This window comes from Equus przewalskii, chromosome 1 (assembly GCF_037783145.1).
Source record: "Equus przewalskii isolate Varuska chromosome 1, EquPr2, whole genome shotgun sequence".
Taxonomy (NCBI): Eukaryota; Metazoa; Chordata; class Mammalia; order Perissodactyla; family Equidae; genus Equus; species Equus przewalskii.
Genome location: NC_091831.1, coordinates 129,746,452 through 129,766,297, shown reverse-complemented (window position 1 = coordinate 129,766,297; position 19,846 = coordinate 129,746,452). Strand labels below are relative to the sequence as shown.

General features: G+C 39.4%; 1 protein-coding gene across 13 annotated transcripts in view; it reads left to right on the top strand.

Annotated features, from left to right (window-relative positions):
* Positions 1–19,846, top strand: part of TLN2 (talin 2) — a 418,570-nt gene that overhangs the window by 188,936 nt on the left and 209,788 nt on the right. Inside the window, exon 1 of one of the 13 annotated variants that reach the window (XM_070578528.1) lies at positions 14,801–14,894. The exons of 11 other annotated variants lie outside the window; for them this stretch is intronic. The gene's annotated coding sequence lies outside the window, so the exon portion shown is untranslated. Of the gene's footprint in view, positions 1–14,800; positions 14,895–19,846 lie in introns of those variants that run through there. One more of the 13 variants, XM_070578497.1, reaches the window with a different exon arrangement.

The window sequence follows — 19,846 nt, the reverse complement described above, 5'->3', positions numbered from 1 at the left end:
CTGGTAAATAGAAAAACCCAGTGTTCTTTTCTAGGCCCAGGTGTGAATGGTGGGGGTCACCAATTGTGCCAGACCCTCAGGAGTATGTCCCTGCCTGGGAGACCCACTCTCGTTGGAGGTGTCTGCCTCCCTCAATAGACAGAGAGTCCCTGGAGGACAGGGACTGTGTCTGACTTATTCATAATGGTGTTGCCAGAGCCTGGCATGTGAAGTGACTGGTGAACATTTGTGACTTTATTTGACCACGTCCCACCAAGTGGTCGCCCAGCCTTGGTCTGAAGGCCTTTTCTTGTCTTACAGTACACTTACCTCTTTCCCTTCAGTTTCTCTTCCATATCTCTCCTTCCTACAGGAAGCCTTCCAGGCCCTTACTAACCAGAGGGATTCTTGAAAGAGTTTCTGAAGGCTCTAGAGAGTTTTGATAACCTGGTAGCTGAGCCTCAGCTTTGGAGCTGAACAGAGCCGTGTTGGATTCCCAGCTCTACCACTTACTAGGTGCATGGTCAGGAGCAAGTCGTGGGACTTGTCCCAATCTGCTGGATAATCTGTGAAATGGAGATGAGCAATGCCTGCCTCACGTGATTTTGGGGAGGATTAAATGAGGCGGCGTTTTGGGAGGACTTGGCATAATGGCTGCACTCAGTCAAAGTCAGCAAAGATGGCCGTGGTGAATAATTGTGGATCTGGCACTGAATGTGCTGTGATCCTTTCTGGAATGTAGGCCCTTTTCCCAGCTTGAAGATAAACTCCAAACTGAGGTAGAGCTCTTGTTTCCTACCCTTCGTTTGTATCTAACCACCACATACCCCAGCACAGTGCAGTGCATGCAGCAGGTATTAAATATCTGTTGATTTATCATTGAACAATCCTCTTTCACTCTATGACCCCTCTACCTGTATATACATAAGCTTGCTAGTAGAGCAGTTTCCTTCCCTTTTGTCAGTGCTGGGGAGATGCTGATTATTTTTCCAACGTTTCCTCTTATTTTTTTTTTTATTATGAATTGACATTCTGTATAGTACAGTTGTCAGTGTCAGTGTCACAGCTGCTGCTAAAAAGTCTTGTTTTCTGTGCCATCTCCTTAATGCGAGCACTGTCCTCGGTCCCTATTGGACCCTTAGGCTCTCCTTAGATGAAGAAGGAGCTGCACAATGACCCTCTATTTTTACCCTTAAGAACAATGGCAACAGATACCAAGAAGTTTTTAAGATACAATGTGTTGCTGACCTGGTTGTTGTCCAGCCCCGGGTCTTCATGGCAAGGCCTTGAGTAACGGGACTGGGGTTTGTGACACTGCAGCAGTCTGAGCTACAGTCGAGAACGAGTCTGCCTACTTGGGGGATTTTTTTTTTTCTTCTTTCCACCAGAAAAGCACCCTGTTAAAAGGTAGCCATGTTCTTTGAAATAATCTTCTCACTGCTAGGACCAATGTTTGCGCTTAATAGGTGACATCTGCTGGATTGAATTAATCAATATCCATTCTGTCAAAGCTCTGATGATTTTATATTATGTACCAAGGGTGGTATTTTAAGAATTTGGCATTTGCTCTGACTTTTTAGCTCAAAGTAATATTCCAAGGTTTACTCCTCAATCTCTTAAAGTGTTGAAATCAGTTGTCTCTGAGGTAGAACTTGAAAAGAAATATAGTCATATGCTGAATAAAGATGTTTTGGTCAACAAGGGACCACATATACAGTGGTGGTCCCATCAGATTAGTACCATATAGCCAGGTGTGTAGCAGGCTGTACCATCTAGGTTTGTGTAAGTGCACTCTGTGATAGTCACACAATGACACAATTGCCTAATGACACATTTCTAAGAATGTATCCCTGTTGTTAAGTGATGTGTGACTATATTAGGGATTATTCATAGCTTTGTAAGATAAATAACCAGTATTCAGGGATATGTACATGGTAGCAGGGGGTACAGGTAGTAGTTAAGAGCTAAAGCTTGGGGCTCAGACTTCTGAGTTGAAATCCTGGCTCTACCAACTCATTAGTGCTGTGACCATGGGTAATTTATTTGTCCTGTCTTTCTCTCAGTTTCTTCAACTGTGAAATTGGTTTATCTTCATAGGATTGTTGTGTTGGGTATTTGCAAGATGGAATACGTGGAACTAAGCCTGTGGTAAACAATAAATGTATGTTGTTCTTATCAATGTAGTTTACTGCTTTTTGTTATAATTTGTGTGACAAGGAAGGGCAGAAATTAAAAACTCACCTTCCTAATTATTTAGAATGGTCACCTTATACTGTAATTCCTTTAAAGAAGATAAAGCTGTATATAGCATGTGTTGCATAAAGAAGGGATGCTGTGTCCTACGAAACATACATACAGCTGACATGGAGCAAATGGAACTCACACCTATTGCTGGTAGGAATGTAAAATGGTAAAACCTTTTTGGAAAACAGTTTGCCACTTTCTTCAACTTTTTTATGTCTTAGACTTTTATTTTTAAAATCTACTTCTTTCAATTCATATAAATGTCATTATTGTATATAGTATGAATTATGGTGTAACTTCATTTTTTTTTTCACATCAGCAGTTTGCCCAGCATCACTTTTTGAATAAACATAACACCTGTCGTATGTCCCAGACATTCTACTCCTTGATATTTACTCAAGAGAAATGTGGGCTATGTCCTTACAAAGATTTCTACATAGATGTCACAGGCAGGACAGCGGACACATACACCTGTTACTATGAACTTTATTTATAATAGCCCCCAATGGAAACTAGCCAAATGTCCATCCACATGTGAAAGGATCAATAAATTATGCTATACCCACTCCAGGGCATATGACTCAGTAATAAAAACAAGTGAACTATTGGTATATGCAGCAAACATCGGTGACTCTCAAAACAGTTATGCCAAGTGAACAAAGCCAGACAAAAGGAGATTTGTTTTATGTAAAATTCTAGAAAATGCAAACTAATGTATGGTGATGGGAAACAGATTGGTGGTTGCCTCAGGACAGTGGGAAGTGAGAGTTGGGAGGGAGGGGTTACCAAAGGGTATAGGAAAACTTTTGGGAATAATGGATATGTTCATTATCTTGATTGTCATGGTTTCACGGGGATATACATATGTAAAAGCTTACTAGTATACTTTTAATGTGTATCTTATTGTCTGTCAATTATACCTCAATAAAAATGTTTTTTAAAAAAATCAGATCTACTGTATCAAAAAGCCAATACATTTACTCTGCTGCTATAGCATGACTTTCCTCGACTAACTTAAACAAACATTTGCTAAATTGTTTTTTAGTTATTTTGTTTCATTTGGTATTTGTAGTGCTTTATTAGAATTTTTGGGAACAATATGGCTAAGAAAATTTGAGTTGACTTTCCCGTGTTTTGATCAAGTCCTATGTGCCAGATAGAGATATTTGCATTATTGCATTGATTACATGATAAGGCATTACAGCATCTAAATATTCTAAAATTTTTTGCACAGGCTTTGAATCTTGCTGCTTGGAAATCTAAATAGTCTCTCTCTCTAATTTTCCTTGCTCTTTCTTCCCTTTCCTTCTCCCTACCCCAATACCCTATCACCTTTCTACTCAAAAGAACATTTCCTTCTCCATCGTAAAAGGAATGCAAAGGAAGCCTCCTTATTGGACGGGACCAGACTTAAAATTATTTTGTCAAAATTAGCTTAATTAGACTTGTAATTGGTTTGTCAAAAAAGTCAGTTAAAATTGAGGATCATAAAAAGTTTTAACCTAAAACATACACGTTTAAATTTTGACCTAAAATACATACATGTCGGTAACAAACTTCTTTGAATATCGGTATAATTGGAGTTCAGCAATATCCTTCCACCATGAATCACATGCTGTGGGTCTATAATTTCCACTTTTGGGCTCCTTACAATGTGAATTTAAAAGATATTTGGGAAGTAATATGAGTATAGACTCTTTATATTAAAAGAAAAAGTTCTTCCAATTTTTAAAAAATTGTCTGGCCCTCACCTAACTTGGCAGCAATTTTTTTTTAATCAATTCATCAAAGCATTCTACTGAGTTTTTGTTCAAGCAGCAACTCTTCCTTTCTGTGCTTATATTTCTGTGGTCCATATAATATTTAGCTATATACTCAATAAATAACAGACTCTAGTAAGCATACCACTCAGTGTGAGTGTAGCCCACCCACTGAGGAGTTGCTTTTAATTTGGCAAGTTGTTAAGAAGAGGTTGATTATAAGACTATCTACTGTATATGCAGGTTGTAGGAAATCAAAACACAGCAAACTGTAAATCATTTATAAAGCCAGAACTTAAAGATAATAAAATTCACTGTTAACATTTAGGTGGATTTTCTTTTAGTCCTTCATGTGCACATGCGTATGTGTGTGTAGTTTATATTATTTTGTATCCTGCTTATGAAGAAAGCAGTGATCAATGTCCTCAAACTAAATACTTTTGTTTATCTCTAATTATCTCCTCTAAATAAACTCCTAGAAATAAAGTTATCAGTCTAACGAGTGCGACCGTATTTAAGGCCCTTGAAGAATATTGCCATACTGGCTGTCAAAAAAACTTTACATCTTATGGAAGGAAGTGTATATTTCCTGGTATTTCTTGCCAACACAATGAGTGTTCAGATAGCTGCTAACATGATAGTTAGAGGATGTTGTATAGATTCGTATTTTAAGGCTGTTATTGAGGATAAACTTTTCTTCTATTTCCTTGCCATTCGTATTTGTTCTTTTGTGAAATTTTTACTATTCTTTAACCATTTCATATTAAGATATTTGTTTTATTTTCTTCCTGATTTTTTTTTCAGCTCTAGCTAGTGTCTCTCTGGTAGATAGTAACTTTTTGGCATATTCTGCAGATGTGTTTCCAGAGTTCATCACTTATCTTTTGACTTTACTTTGCAATGTTTTTACTTGTTATTTTGGGAAAACTCTTTGTGATTTCTTCTCTTGCATTGTTTTTACTGAGAAAGACTTTTTCCAAACTAACTAAGGTAAATTGTCTAAATCTTTTGTTTTATGCTTTTATTTTTAAAATCTAACTCTAAATTTATATAAATTTTATTGTGGTATATAGTATGAAGTATGATCTAAATTTTTTTTTAAGATAAACAATTTGTGTAGCACTACTTTTTGAATATTCTTTTATTTCTCCATGGAGTTTTGATGAAACTTTTATCCCATATGAACACTGTATATGCACTAAATATTGTATCTATCTCATTTATCTGTTTTTCCCATACCACCGTGAGGATGTAATTATTTTAGCTCTATTGTGGATTTACTTCTTGATGAGCAAGTTTCCCTTTTCTGCAACATTCTTTACTACTTTCAATATATTTTCTTCTGAAATAGCTATTACTAGATAGCATGTAGCCCAGGCTTCTAGTGATGTTGCAGGTTTCTCCCCACTTTTCATCTTTGTGAGTAATTTCACGGGGAATCTCGTGTGAGTTTGAGGGCCTTTGCTATCTCAGCTGAACATTTGTCTCCTTGATTCTTAACATCATTTTACTCAATCTTTACTAAAGAAGGTGCTTTTTGCTATTGCTTTGTCATCTGGTCTGAGTTCTTATTAATCTTATTTTCTTAGAAAGTGTTTGATGAATAATAGTTTTTCAGAAGAGCAGTGGAGAGATAATGTGTTCCTGGGTCCTGAATGATCCTTGCCATCTGGACTGGCTATAGTATGGGAGACGTGTCACCTGGGTGTGCATCTTCTGGCAGGATTTACATCTGCTTAGAAAAGGAGATATGGCTGTGCAGTGCCACATGTCCATAAAATGTCCCTATTGGGGTTGGAGTTGAATGTAAGGCTTCTTGGGCTCAGATTGATTGGACTGTCAATTTAAAAATCACAATGCACAGGCATTATCAGGAGTGGGATCAGGCGCATTATTTTCAACCTGTCTACTTTCTGCCTTTGGAGAAAATTGTACAGCAGCTGAAATGTGTCTGAGCAGAAGGCAAGTCTGTTTGCCACTTCTGTGTTACCAGTGAGTCCAGAGGGTCTGCTTGAAAATGACCACAGCAACTTGAAGCCCATTCTTGGCATGTTGTCCCTCTGGAGCCATCCCTTGGACCCCTCTTGGCGATGACTTCCTAGCTTTGGCTTCTTAGTCTGCCCTGGCTAAGTGATGTTGACATTTTACCTCCCTAATCTAATATGCAGAGGTACCCACTTATCACTGATTGCATATTTATAAAAAGCCAGTAGCAGACTTGAAGAAAGAAGAAGAACAACTGTAACAGGAGCAGGGGGATGCGCCAGCCACCCTCTCCCCGTTGTCATGCCTCTGCAAGCAGCCCTGTGTTGCTGTCACACCTGGATCAGTGAGGCCTCCTGACATGGTCAGAGCCCCAGCTGCCACCTTGTGCCTCTGACTGCTGATCCACCTGTTTGAAGTGTCTGTCACGCTGAATGCTCTCCATTGGGGTTTCTGTTCATTTTGATTTTCTGCAACTTCTAAATGACACGTGTAGAGAGGGAGAGAGATTTTAGTGCTGAAGATGTAAAGGAAGGAATTCACACTTTCTACTATTGAGGGGAACCATATTGTATAGCATATAAAGTATGAGACTGGGAACAGAGTTTGTAGTCTTCCAGATGAAAAGTCCTTTCTGAAAAGAAAGGAGAATATTGAAGGAGGTTGAGTTACCCAAGCTGATTCATCTCTCAGGCAATTCTTTATATATGCATTTTGCTCTTTTCATAATAGTGAAGTGAGTCATAGTTGTCTAAGACCTTAGGAAACATTTTTAGAGTTACATTGGATTTGAAAGTTTTCTCCTATTCCTTCATCCACATTTTGTTGAGATACTCTCATAGGCCTTTATTCAACTTCACTGACTATTTTCTGGTACAAGACTTGAAAATTTTTCTTTCTTTCTTCTCTTCCGACTCCCCAGTCTTCCCCACTGCCCCCAGGACAGAAAGTCAGGCCAGTGGACATGGGCGCCTGTTACTGTAAGTTGGTGACCTAGACCTTGGACCCCTAGTGTTCACAGAAGACTCACTAGGAGCTCCTGGTCAGAGGGCTTGGGCGTGACCATTGTGAACTAGTTGTATGTTAACACTTCGGTATATGGTATGGGAGACCCTCATGGAGGCATAGGCTTCCACTGAAGGCCAGGGTCCTGGCCACCTGCTGCTTCTCGTGACTAACGTGTTGAGGGTGCCTGCATCTCTCTCTGCCCACTGGAGGAACAACCGTGCAGCGAGCTAGGGAGTTAACATTCAACAGTTTCCCTCTTGGAAACACTTTGGTATTATGAAGGTGGTTGTTCCTCAAACCTAGAGAACTTACGGATGTGTAACAGTTTTCAGAATCTTTCTGGCTTGTTTCCCCTAATAGGTTAGATTTTAGAGTGAAATATCATGCTAGAGTTGTTGAAAACCTTTCCCAGCTTTATGTGTCTGCATGAAAGATTCTGGTAGAAAACACACATTGTTCAAATGGCTCTCCTTCTGGAGTTGCTATTAATCCTGCAAGTTAAACTCACGGCCTATAAACTAGTTTAGGGGATTGAACAGTTGTGTGCTTAATTTTTGCAGAATATCTTGGAAAAGCAAATTAGCATTTCTAGCTGTGGCCTACACTATGCTGTGTTTTCTTTTCTCAGTTTAGATTATGTTGCCTGGATGCTGAAATGTTTGGTTTTTGACTGAGCATAGCAATGAATCTGGGCAAAAATGTAGTATGTGTTGTCTACAAATCTTTCTTGGGTTGGAAGTGTGGGGAGGGTGGTGGTGCTGCTTGTTTTTCCTGAAATGTGTCATTTAATTTTCACGTTTGGCTCTGATAACACAGCTCTGTTCCTTTAGAGAATGGTGAGAGAGAGATGGGGAAGCTGTTGGCATGGGCTTACTTATAATTGTGGCTTTTCTTAGCTCATCTTCAGTTTATCTCCTTAGATGAGGTCACTCACTTGTCCCATTATCCAGTTATGATGGTTATATATTTAATATGTAGTTTCATATTGCTACAAAAAGTATTTTTATATCAAGGTAATTCTTGCCTTAAGTGTTCAACTCGGCTATAGTGGTTTGATTAGTGTCCCCTCCCAATTCATGTCTACCTGAAACTACAGAATTTGGCCTTATTTGGAAATAGTCTTTGCAGATGCAATTACTTATGGATGGAGATGAGATCATACTGGATTAATCCAATGACTAGTGTCCTTATGTGAAGAGGACAGGACACAGAGAGGCACACAGAGAAGAATGCCATGTGAAGACAGAGCCCCCAGGAAGCTCAAAGAGACAAGGAATGGTTCTCCCTGCGAGTCTTCGGGGGGAGTGTGACCCACCGGCAGCTTGATTCTAGCTTCTCTAGCTATGGGAGGATAAATTCCTGTGGTTTTAAGACACCCATTATGTGGTAGTTTTTTATGTCAGTTCTAGGGAACTAATATTGAAGATCAACCTCTTACTGACCTTCCACTTAAGGTGCTCTGAGTTTAGCAAGATTTTAAACTGCAACGTGTATGATCAATGCAATAAAATGTTTCATATGCAAGAAGCTCCTGTGTCTGGTGCTCCTTCCATTTTAGTTTGGTACCACTTGAAGAGGCTTCCATGGTCTTTTAAAACCTAACCTTTGGAAGTGGTCTGTGGGGAGAGATGCCTTTTGTCTTTGTTGTCTCATCAAAGTAAATTTTCAGATGCCTTAAACCTGCTTCGTGTAGCACCTTGGGACTTAGGGAGTTGATTGTGTCTCAAGTATTTATTTTTTCATGTTGTCAGTGCTCAAGGACTTAGGTTAGAGTGTCAACAAACAAGTTGAAAACCCTGTGAAGGAAGCAAGATGATAATACTGTGCAGCAGTATCCTTTTCCATGTTCAGTGGGACACACAGTGTTTGGGGCACAATATGCTGCCCCACACTATTAGTATGAGGATAAAGGAATGTTGATACGCAGTTACTGAGAGCAAGGAAAACAATATCTTTAAAAGGTGAAATGACTTTTTCGGTCAGTAAGGATAAAAATGCAGTATCTTGGTGATATTGATTCAGCCTCTCTGTGTGCCCCCAGCCCCATATTCTCAAATGTATATTGGAAGCATAAACTGAGATAGTTAAGATCCCCATGCTGTGAAACTCAATTCTGCAGTAGCAATGTGTTTACCTGAAGGGGTGGTGGAGGTGCTTAAATGATTGAGAAATTTTACTGAGATCCGGCAGTCTTGCTCTTCGACATGATGTTCTCTGGCTAGATTTCTTGAAACAGGAGCCCTCTCATTTGCTGTGAACATCTCCCTGACCATAGAGGAATTGGCCCAATATAACAGAACCTCATGTTTCCATTATCAGGTGCTCAAAAGGTATGGCAAAATCTGGAGATTTTGCCACACAGAATTTCTAGCTAATTCTTTCAAGGGGGCTTCCCAAGACAGATGGGCTCAGCACATAAAACCAATTTGGAATGGAGAATCGCTCTGATGGTTTTAGATGTCCTGCATGCACATTCAGGAAAACCTTGCTGGTGTCTAGAAGAACACCATGTGCTACCATCCTTCCCGGGAGGCAATGCACATGAGCTGGGCTTTCTAGGTCTGATGAGATTAAGCACTGGGGTGTCAGGTAGCAAAGGGAAGGGCAGCAACATCTTTGAATGTGAACTCTACCAGGCATTACTTACTCGATCTAATTTCATCTGCAGGGTGCTCCTGTAGATTTGTAGGCATTGGTATTCTTAATGTGGAAATGATTATTAGTCTTAATTTGGAAACTGAGGATCAGAAAGTCAAAATGATTTACTCTAGGTTATATAATTAGTAGAGACTTTTTGGGGGGCACAGAAGGAAAAATATGGGGAAGGGTGTGGGTGAATGAGTATGCATGTGTCTGTAAGTACAGGAGAATTTATTTCTGATTTCAACCATTTAATTGCAACTTGGGAGGGACTCTTTCTGGTCCAGAGGGATGGGGGGTACCCAGCTTCCAGTCTCCGTTCAGTCCAGCCTGTAGGGCGAGGGTTGAAGTGTGATCTTTCATTCCCTTATCTACTAAGCAAGTGCCCCTTGATATGAACAAAGGGGATGTGCAGAAAACCATGGTCCCCCTTTCTTCCCTTAAATAATGTAACTATTAATATTAACATATAATTATATATAACATGTAATAAATAACGTGGAATTAAATACTTTTGTATTTACTGAAGTATTTTATATATCCTATTTTTCACTTACAATACAAACAAGTAGTGTTTTGTAATCATCTTACACATACACTCACTGAGTTGTCTTTTTTATTTAATATATAAGTTGATTTTTCTTTTTTTGCCTCTGTCAATTATAAAAGAGACAAAAGCCTCCTTAGTCCTCTATTGTATCATGGACAGTCCAACTTTATCTTAATAAAAGGAGATGGAGTTTGGGTTTCCCTTGGGCCAGTGCGATATCCTTAATAACCCCATAAGCTGCCCACATAGCATCCATCACTGCCCAGACCAATTGCTTGGAGGCTGTCGATGTTGCCCATTGTCTCTGTTTGTGTACCCTGCACAGCTGGCCCTGAGCGCCAGTCAGTCTTTCTTACTCCAGCTGACAGAGCTAATCAGGATGATCAATATGGCCTCCCCTCTCATGGCACAATCACTAAGTGGATTTGCTTTGCTTAATATCCATGTGGAGTGACTGGGCAGTAGATTTTAACCAGGCACTCTGCTGATAAACCTGTGCTGGAGTGGAAAAGAATTAAACATTACCGTACCAATGAAAGCAAAGCTCTTTGAGACAGGGTATCTCAAACCAGGTGAGTATAGATAAGTATATATAGCACTATAGAATTATTTTCTAGATTTTCCATGACTAAGCATGAAGAGGGCTATTGGTTTGAACACTTGTGGAAAATCATGTATCTATTTTCGTTGAAAATCTCATAGCTCATAAATCAAAGGAAAAGATAGCATCTCTTATACAGTCCACCTAGTGATCTAGTGATGGTTCTAGTTATCAAAACCAAATCTAAATTTGTGAATGAGCTTTTGCTGGCTGTGTTGTTAAGAGAATGATTGTAAGTTCTGGTTCATATATGAAATACTAGACCTTTATGGAATGCAAATGTACCTTACCTTGATTTTAAACCGTAGCTAATCTATGCCAACAGCAACTGAGATTACCATTTGGTGTAGACAGTCAGCTCTGGGGTTACTGTTAATACTGATGTGGAAAAAATTCAGAATATACATTTTCTTCTAATGCTTTGTTCTTTTAGCAAGTTGACTGTCATCATTAGGTAGGTCTTTACTTGAAGTAGAATCTTTGGTTTTTGCTTTATCTTTTGGGTTCATGTGTTTCATTTGGGAATGAGAACAAGTCTGGTAAGAGAGTAAAATATGAAGGAAGGGCATATGGACTTTTAAGTTTTGAAAGATTTTTTTGTGATTTGTCATTCCATTGAAGAGTGCCCCGTCAAGTTCACCACTAATGTGAGTTCTGCCCTTAGTTGGTTCTATCCTTGGAATATTATTGTAATTTTTCCTTTGCTGTCAACTGTATTATAGCTGAGATCTAGAATTTCCACTGTGTCCCTAACTTCAGAGGAGAATGAGGGATCTGATACCTCAGTGAGGGCCTGAGGATGTACCTTAAGGGCCCAGCTCCAAATGGTTTCATAAGAGAGCTGCGTGTGAATTTTGTATTCCGCTCAGAAATAATGTATTGCTTTTGTTTTTAAATGGCCAATGTAATTCTAGCCTTCATTAGATCCAGGAAGACTCACACTGTCTTACCTGCAGCTTTGCATGCTCTTTGCATAGGGTCACAATTCCATATTTGTTCCCAGGTTTGAAAAACTTCATCTTAGATGGCTTGCAATGTTACTTTTCTGATGGATTTACAAGTTTTTGTGACACTGCAGGAAGTTCCTTGCTTCTCACCTGATAGTCAGCCACCTCTGCCTTTCTGAGCAAATCTTCCTTTCTGTGACTCCTGCAGAAAGGGTGGAGCATTTTGACCCAGGAAGGACTTGAAGTAGGAAGGTCTCAAATGAGATAGGACGGATGAGTGTGCTGTTTTGTAGCTTTGTTTCAGAAATTGGGCTGTTGAAAGGCATAAGGTTTTTCTCTTTGAGAGGTAGAGAGGAGAGAAAATATCACAGTTAAGAGGGAAAAAGAGAGACCAAAGAAACAGATAATCTTTGACAGTTTTCCTCCGCAGCTTTGTCAGGTTGTCTTAAAGCACCAGAGTGCTGCCTTAATCCTCCGGCAGTCCTGCCTGTTGTGTCAGAAGGGTGCGGGGTGTATGTGTGTACAGTTGTGTACATCAGCATATGATGGGAGTAAAGGCAAGAAGACTTTTTTTCTTAGGGTAAGTTTAAAGACTAAAAACAGCACATTAACGTGACATCTACTGACCAAACAGGAAAAAACAATGAGACTAAGAGAGAGCAAGCCTGTCTTAATCAGCGGCTATTGCCTTGGACTGCTGGAGCATGGTGACCTGAAAACTGTTTGTACCAATAACATCTGAGATTGCTTTTTTCTTTCCAGCCGCCTAAGGGGGGAGTATTGTTGGGCTTTTGGGATGACTGGAAGATGCAGAGGTGTGTATTATTGTTGTGCTGGTTGGTCATCAAGGCTGATGTTGGGGTATTGTTGGGGGCAGTGACAGAAGGACCCATCCACAAATGTCATTGCTTGCATCTTGCAAACCACACAGAACTGTGGGGCTTGGCACTTTACAAGCATATCTGCCTTCAGACCGTGATTCAGGTCCCTGACCTACTTTTCTGGTTATTCATGCCACATCAACCCATTAGGAGAGCTCTTCCAAGTTGGAGTCATCCTGATCACAACTGGAACCTTTCAAAATGCTAGCCTGTGGCAACATCCCCTACACTGGGTTATGGTCGGTCTTTTGTGGCTGCAGCGTAAGCTGAGGATTTCTCACTATCAGAGACCTAATTATTCATCCATGTAATTGAATTAAAGGTAAGAGGGCATATCTCTGCTTAGGGCAAGGAGTATGAGGAAATGTCTTTTGCCGTGAACTGGTCGTAGAGGTTTCAGCACCCCTTTCATTAGAATACACTGGTGCCGGAGAGCCAAAAGGAAGCCAGCAGCTGCTGGGAACAGCTAGGCTCCTGTGCCCTGGCAAGAGCAGGGAGAGGACAGGAACTCCCATAGCATATGTTTTGGGGGCTGTGGGGAGAGCATGGGCTGAAGCTGATGGGCAGGGAGGAATTTTAAATGGAGCCACCTGTCTTTTTAGAGAATAAGATTCTCTTACAAATCCAGCCAATCTGGGCTTCTGTGTCTCCAGCCCAGCTTTCACACTGCGCTCTGGTGATGTCATTTTGCTGGCGATTGCAGAGATCTGAGTGGGCAGATGGGAATGGATGCTGGAGGAAGGATTACAGGCTGCTCATATGTGAATGTGCAGTAGAGAGAGGCAGGGGACATGGAGGCTATAAGGAGAGTAGGCCTGAGTTTCCTATGAAATCCATTTGGCTTCTGTCCAGGACCCTGGGCAGATGCTACATTCTTCCATGAGCCAGAGGGCAAGTTTGAGAGCATGTGTCTTCCTACAGCCCTTGACTTCAAACCATTCATCCTAATTGTTTTCAAACATTGGGATGAGAGCACATAAGAGTACATGTGAGGCATTAGCACATGTAAATACATATAAGACATTTTTAACAGGAGCTGGTCGTGGCTCCTGTTTAACAGGCTTTCCAAGTTATTGACGCTTAACTTTTCAGAGCAACAATTCCATCTAGTATCTGCTAGAATTATGTTCTCTGTGGCTTAGGGAAATACAAACAATGATTTTTGTTGCTTCTTATCCATTTGAACAAGCAAAATGAATGGGTGTTTTGTTCCACTTTGCTGGTATGTCGCTTACAACGTGAATAGCTTACTGACATCTGCCAAGATGGGTCTCTTGCCCCCTGGAAGTTTGTCGTCAAAGTCCCAGGCAGCCAAAGCACTGTTGACTGGAGTGTGGGAAATAGATGAACATGCTCACGAATGCCTTTTATTATTGTTTTCCCTAATTCTAAAGTCCTGAATCCCTTGAGACAACTGAACCCAAGAACCTGAGACTGAAGTTAGTTTTCTCCCTGCTATGGGCAAGCCGACAGCAAGGATGTGCACCCGACATATGGCATTGGATGCTGGCAGGCCACTCTCAGATCACCTGGTCCTCACCACTGATTTTACACAGGAGGAAAGTGAGATTCAGATGATAAATGCCTCGTCCAAGGACACACAGCACTTAGAGGCCCATGTATTGCTACAGGGAAAGTTACAAATGCGAGCTTTTAGTTGGGTCAGGTCTGTGTGGCTGGTATGAAGTTGACATGTAGATGAAACTAAAGGTGTCCTTGGGTCATGTTTGATACTGGATGGTGGACATAGAGGGGAAAAGGCTTGAGAAGTGTAAGATTAGTTTTAGCACAAGGACGAATACCAATGGTTTTCCTCTTGGCAGATATTCAGTTATATTAACATAAGTATTTTAAACTCTGCACTACTAAAATAGGATTGTGGGCTTATTTTGAGGATTGAGAGGAAGGACTAAGGTAAGTGCTGGTGGTAAAAAAAAAAAAAAAAAGCAAGGAGCATTGTGCTTTATGCTTGCTTAGGCTAGCCACGCCTTTATTACACCGGCCTTTTAAAATTTCATTATCACTGAAGGCTAATGCAGTTCTAGTAGTTAGACCATTTTGTTTCTTGGCAAAAGAGAATTCTTAAAGGGATGATCCATCTTTTTGGATATGCAGGAAAGAAGGTTAGATATGAAATTTTCTATATCATTCTGCCTCTTGGTGGGGTGGATTTGTATCCCAAATACCTCAGTTGCTTTCATCACAAACAGAATTTATAGATATGCCATTTGTCTTTCTGTCTCTTTCTCTCCTGATGGAGAGAGGTGGTGAATTTTGGAAGCCAGCCAAGGAGGGAATTAGGTAAGCAAAGTCTTTATTTCTGCTTTTACCTTGTATTAGTAGAATAGTAATATTTAATAGTTGCAATTATCCTTGAGGTAAGCGAAGAGCTGTGCCGTGTACAGAATCATATTATAAAACATTGATTTTTGCTTTTTAGAGGCTAACACAGAAATTGAGCTGCTGTATGTGAGACATTATTTTAAAAATAGAAAGAGCCATACTGAATGCATGCTAAGTGTTTTGTCTCTTAGCTGTGCCAGAATTACCTCTATTTATTTTAGTTTTAAAAATTGGTTAAAATGCCATTACATTATCATTGTCAAATATGTTAATTTTCTTTGCCCTTTCTAAATTCTCCAAGTTTTTGTCCTTTAAGAAAGCATCTTGTTGGGGCCGGCTCCATGGCCTGGTGGTTAAGTTCGCGCACTCTGCTGCGGTGGCCAGGGTTCGGACATGGTGCCGCTCGTCAGGCCACGTTGGGGCGGCGTCCCACATCCCACAGCTGGGAGGACCTGCAACTAAAAATATACAACTATGTACGGGGGGGTATGGGAAGATAAAGCAGAAAAGAAAAAAAAAAAGATTGGCAACAGTTGTTAGCTCGGGTGCCAATCCTTAAAAAAAAAAGGAAAGCATCTGTTAAAACTTCCAGAAGGAGTGATTTTTATTAGGCAATTTTCAGCTTGCTTGTGTTCCCCTCTCAGTTCTTTCCTGGGTGGGGATTGCCTTGTTTGCTGTGCCTTGTATCATGTGGAGTTTTGAAGTATTTAGCACTGGAATTTAATCCATTAAGATTCTGACTGTGCTACGACTTTAGTTTTCAATAGGGAAAATTACAAAAAGGGTGAAATACACATGAGCTATCGACATGGAAAGTGAACATTCTCCTTTTCTATAGCCCTAATATAGAAATCAATTTCATAATTATACTAGCATACTAAGGCTCTTTACACTGAAAAATTGAAGATTAACAATGATGCTAATTGATACTCATTGCTCTCTTTAAATCTCACGATGTGCTTAGTCTTGGTAACAAAGTGAGGATTGTAATTTTCTTTCTCTTTTAATAGTTCCCTGTGTAATTCTGGGGTAAGACTAAAATGATTGTAGTTTTGAAACTATTCACATACCTACTGAGGCTTCCTTGGCCTTTTAAAGCAACAGATTCAGGTTTTACTGCATGGTCATCCTGTAATGCCTTATATAGGTAAAATACCAATTAGACAATGCCATTGAAACAGGAGCAAAAGTTGAAATAATACTTAGAACATTGTATACAGTAGAGCTTCAACAATTCCATGTTGAATTCCATGGAATTATTATAAGTATGTATAAATTATAGCAAAGACCATCTGCTTTCTCTAAGTCCTAAAAGAGAGATATTTTTCAAAGGAAGCTCTGATATTAAGTAAAGTCTTGATAGTTAATCCTCATAATTGAGATCTAGGATTACGAGAAGAATTGGATGTTCCTGGGTACCAAGTGTGAGGAAGGAAAGTCTGACTGCCAACATAAATGGGAGATTGAGTCTTCCATAAAGCTCTTCATTGTAGTTAAGTAAATGTTAAGTGACAGGGAGGTCTGCTGTTTCAAGGAGAGCTCTCAAGGAGAGTTTTTTATTTGGAATCCTCTTGAAGGGCAAGTCTACACATGAAACCAAACACTAGAGCAGAAGGTTGCTCGTTGCTTGTAGAAACAGAGCAGAGCCCTGGGTGGCCTTATGGGAATCAGTCATAAAATAATCATATTCCACTGCACCTTGTTCTACTCTAGGAATTCCCTCCCCTGATAACCTGCAAGGGTTCCCCAGACAATTCTAGTGACTCAGCTGTTCGATAGGGTAACTCTCAATTTTCCTTTTTTCATGTCAGAAGTTTTGGTGATAAACCAAGATTTAGGTAGACCTCATCTAGGCTGTGCCATTTGCTTGATGTCACCAACTTCTGGTGGTCCCTGGATGAGGTAAACGGGATAAACATTATATACCTGGTACATAATGGATGATCAATAAGTGGTGTTGCCATCTCTCCACGAGATGGTGGCTCCCACGTCAGCCACATGTGACACTGTCAGAGATTATACTGATTCTGAGATGATTCTTCTCCTAAGAGGTGAACCTGGAGCTGAGCTTCAGGAGATACTTCCTGTGTTACCAAGTGTGATTTTGTTCTTAAAGCTTCGTATTTTGGGCCTGCCTTTCTGTATTGGTATCTATTGGTTTTGTGGTTTCTTCCCCCAAATGAGGCATTTTCCAAGGTTTTCCTGACATCCTGCAGTAGGTCTGTGTGAGGCTAAACCATGAACTCTCTGAGGTTGGCAGTTTTATTTTGATTGCAAGAACCTGGCTCAGAGCAGGTCTTAATGAAATGTTTGTCCCCTTGAGAATAATGGTTATACTGATTTTGCATATTTTTTATTCATCTGTCCATATCTTCCTAAATATGTTGTTGAGTACATTTTGCTTTTCTCTGTTTAGTAGTGTTTGGAGGACCCTATGAAAGGCAAATATTAAACTACTTAAAATAGTTTGATAGAGATATAGACAGTAATTAAAACTGAGAATTCTAATCCAGCTCAGCCTTGGAAAAATCCCTTAGAAAATACATGAACATTCTAAAGGTAATTGAGGATGCATAGACCCTTTAATATCTTCTTTCTATCATTCTTAATTCACATATTCTCTTCTATCTGGGTCTTTGAAGTCAGGAAATTTTCTTTCTTTGGTGAGGTGGTTGTCCGTTGTATAACACACAGGAAAAGTATTGCTAAATGGTCATTAATAACACTGTAAAATCAAATCTAGTGTCACAAGTAGCTTGTGCTCCTGTTTGAACATTTTACTAGCCCTGTTGGCTTCAGCATATAAGATATGTCTCCTAAAAGAAGTTTGGCTTTTTTTTTTTTTTTTTTTTTTTTAAAGGCTTACATAATTTAACTACTTCATTCTTTGAGATTGAACTGCTTCTTGGGAAAACAGCCTTATTTCCCAAGTTAGCAGATTAGACTTTTAGGGTGAGGGACTGTGTTTGTGTTTATACAATACATTAAGGGCTAGCAGAGTGTAGGCTAAATGGCTGGTATCTAGTAATTTTTTATTTAAATGATTTTGTTGGTTTGACAATGGTGTTCCTTAACACCTTTTACTTGGCTAGTCATTTGAAAATCACAGAGCTCCACCCCAATTAATGTTCAAAACGCTAGATTCTACAATTATTGAAGGTAATTTCAGACCCATCAGGGAAAGTTCAGTTGTTATCTTCTCTTCGTGATTGTAAATTAATCTTGGGTTGGGAATTCTTGCCTTTCTTGCCACCTCCACCATTAATGAAAGTTAGGAGAAAGGTATTTCTTAATTTTAAAAGCTGATTAGAGAAGAATAAATTTGGACCCTTACCTCATACCATATGTAAAAAATTAAAATGGATCAAACATCAAAATGTAAGAGCTAAAACTCTTAGAAGGAAACATAAGCATAAATCATCATGACCTTGAATTGGAAAATGGTTTTTAAAGTATGACGCCAGAAGCACAAGCAACAAAAGAAAAAGGTAAGTTGGACTTCATAAAAATTAAAACATTTGGACATCAAAGGACACTATATAAACAAAGTGAAAAGACAACCTACAGAATGGACAAAAATACTTGCAAATCATATGTCTGTTGAGGGTCTGGTACCCAAAATATATAAAGAATTCTGACAACCCAACAACAAAAAGGCAAATAACTTAATTAAAATAAGGACAAAGGATTAGATTAAATACTTCTCCAAAGCAGATATACAGATCACCAATAAGCACATGAAAAGATGCTCAACATCATTAGTCGTGAGGGAGATGCAAATCCAAACCACAAGATATCACTTCACCTAGTAGGATGGCTATAAGTAAAAAGACAGACAAAAACAAGTGTTGGGGAGGATGTGGAGAAATTGGAACCCTCATACACTTCTGGTGGGAATGTGAATAGTGCAGCTGCTTAGGAAAAACAGTCTGGCAGTTCCTCAAAAGATTAAACATAGAATTACCACATGACCCAGCAATTCCACTCTTAGGTATGTACCCAAGAGAAGTGAATTCAGAGAATTTTATCTCCAGGAAAAAGGAGTTTTAGGTTTGCAATAAAATTTAGAGGAAGGTACAAAGATGTCTTATATACCCCTGCTCTCACACTTGCATAGTCTCCCCGACACAAGCATAGCCTTCCCCATTATCAACATCACTCATCAGAATGGTACTTTTTTTTAACCAAGGGTGAACCTAAATTGACACATAATCACATCAAATCCATAGTTTACCTAAGGGTTTACTCTTGGTACTTGACATTTTATGGGTTTGGTCATATATACAAAGACAAATATCCGTCATTATAGTATCATACAGTGTAGTTTCACTGCCCTAAAAATCCTCTGTGTTCCGCCTATTTATCTCCCTCCCCCACCACCGCTGATCTTTTTATTGTATCCCCAGTTTTACCTTTTCCAGAATGTCATATAGTTGGAATTATACAATACGTAGTCTTCTCAGATTGACTTCCTTCATTTAGTAATATGCATTAAACGTTCCTCCATGTCTTTTTGTGGCTTGATAACTCATTTGTTTTTTTGGTGAATAATATTCCATTGTCTGGATGTACCACAATTTGTCCATTCGCCTACCGAAATGACATCTTGATTGCTTCCAAGTTTTGGCAATTATGAATAAAGCTGCTCTAAACATCCTTGTGCAGGTTTTTGTGTGGACATAACTTTTCAACTCCTTTGGGCAAATACAAAGGAGTTTAATTGCTGGATTGTATAGTATGAGTATGTTTAGTTTTGTAAGAAAACTGTCTTCCAAAGTGGCTGTAACATTTTGCATTCCCACCAGCAATATGTGAGAGTTCCTGTTGCTCCACATCCTCATCAGCATTTGATGTTGTCAGTGTCTATATTTTGGCTATTCCTGTAGGTATATATCTCGTTGTTTAAATTT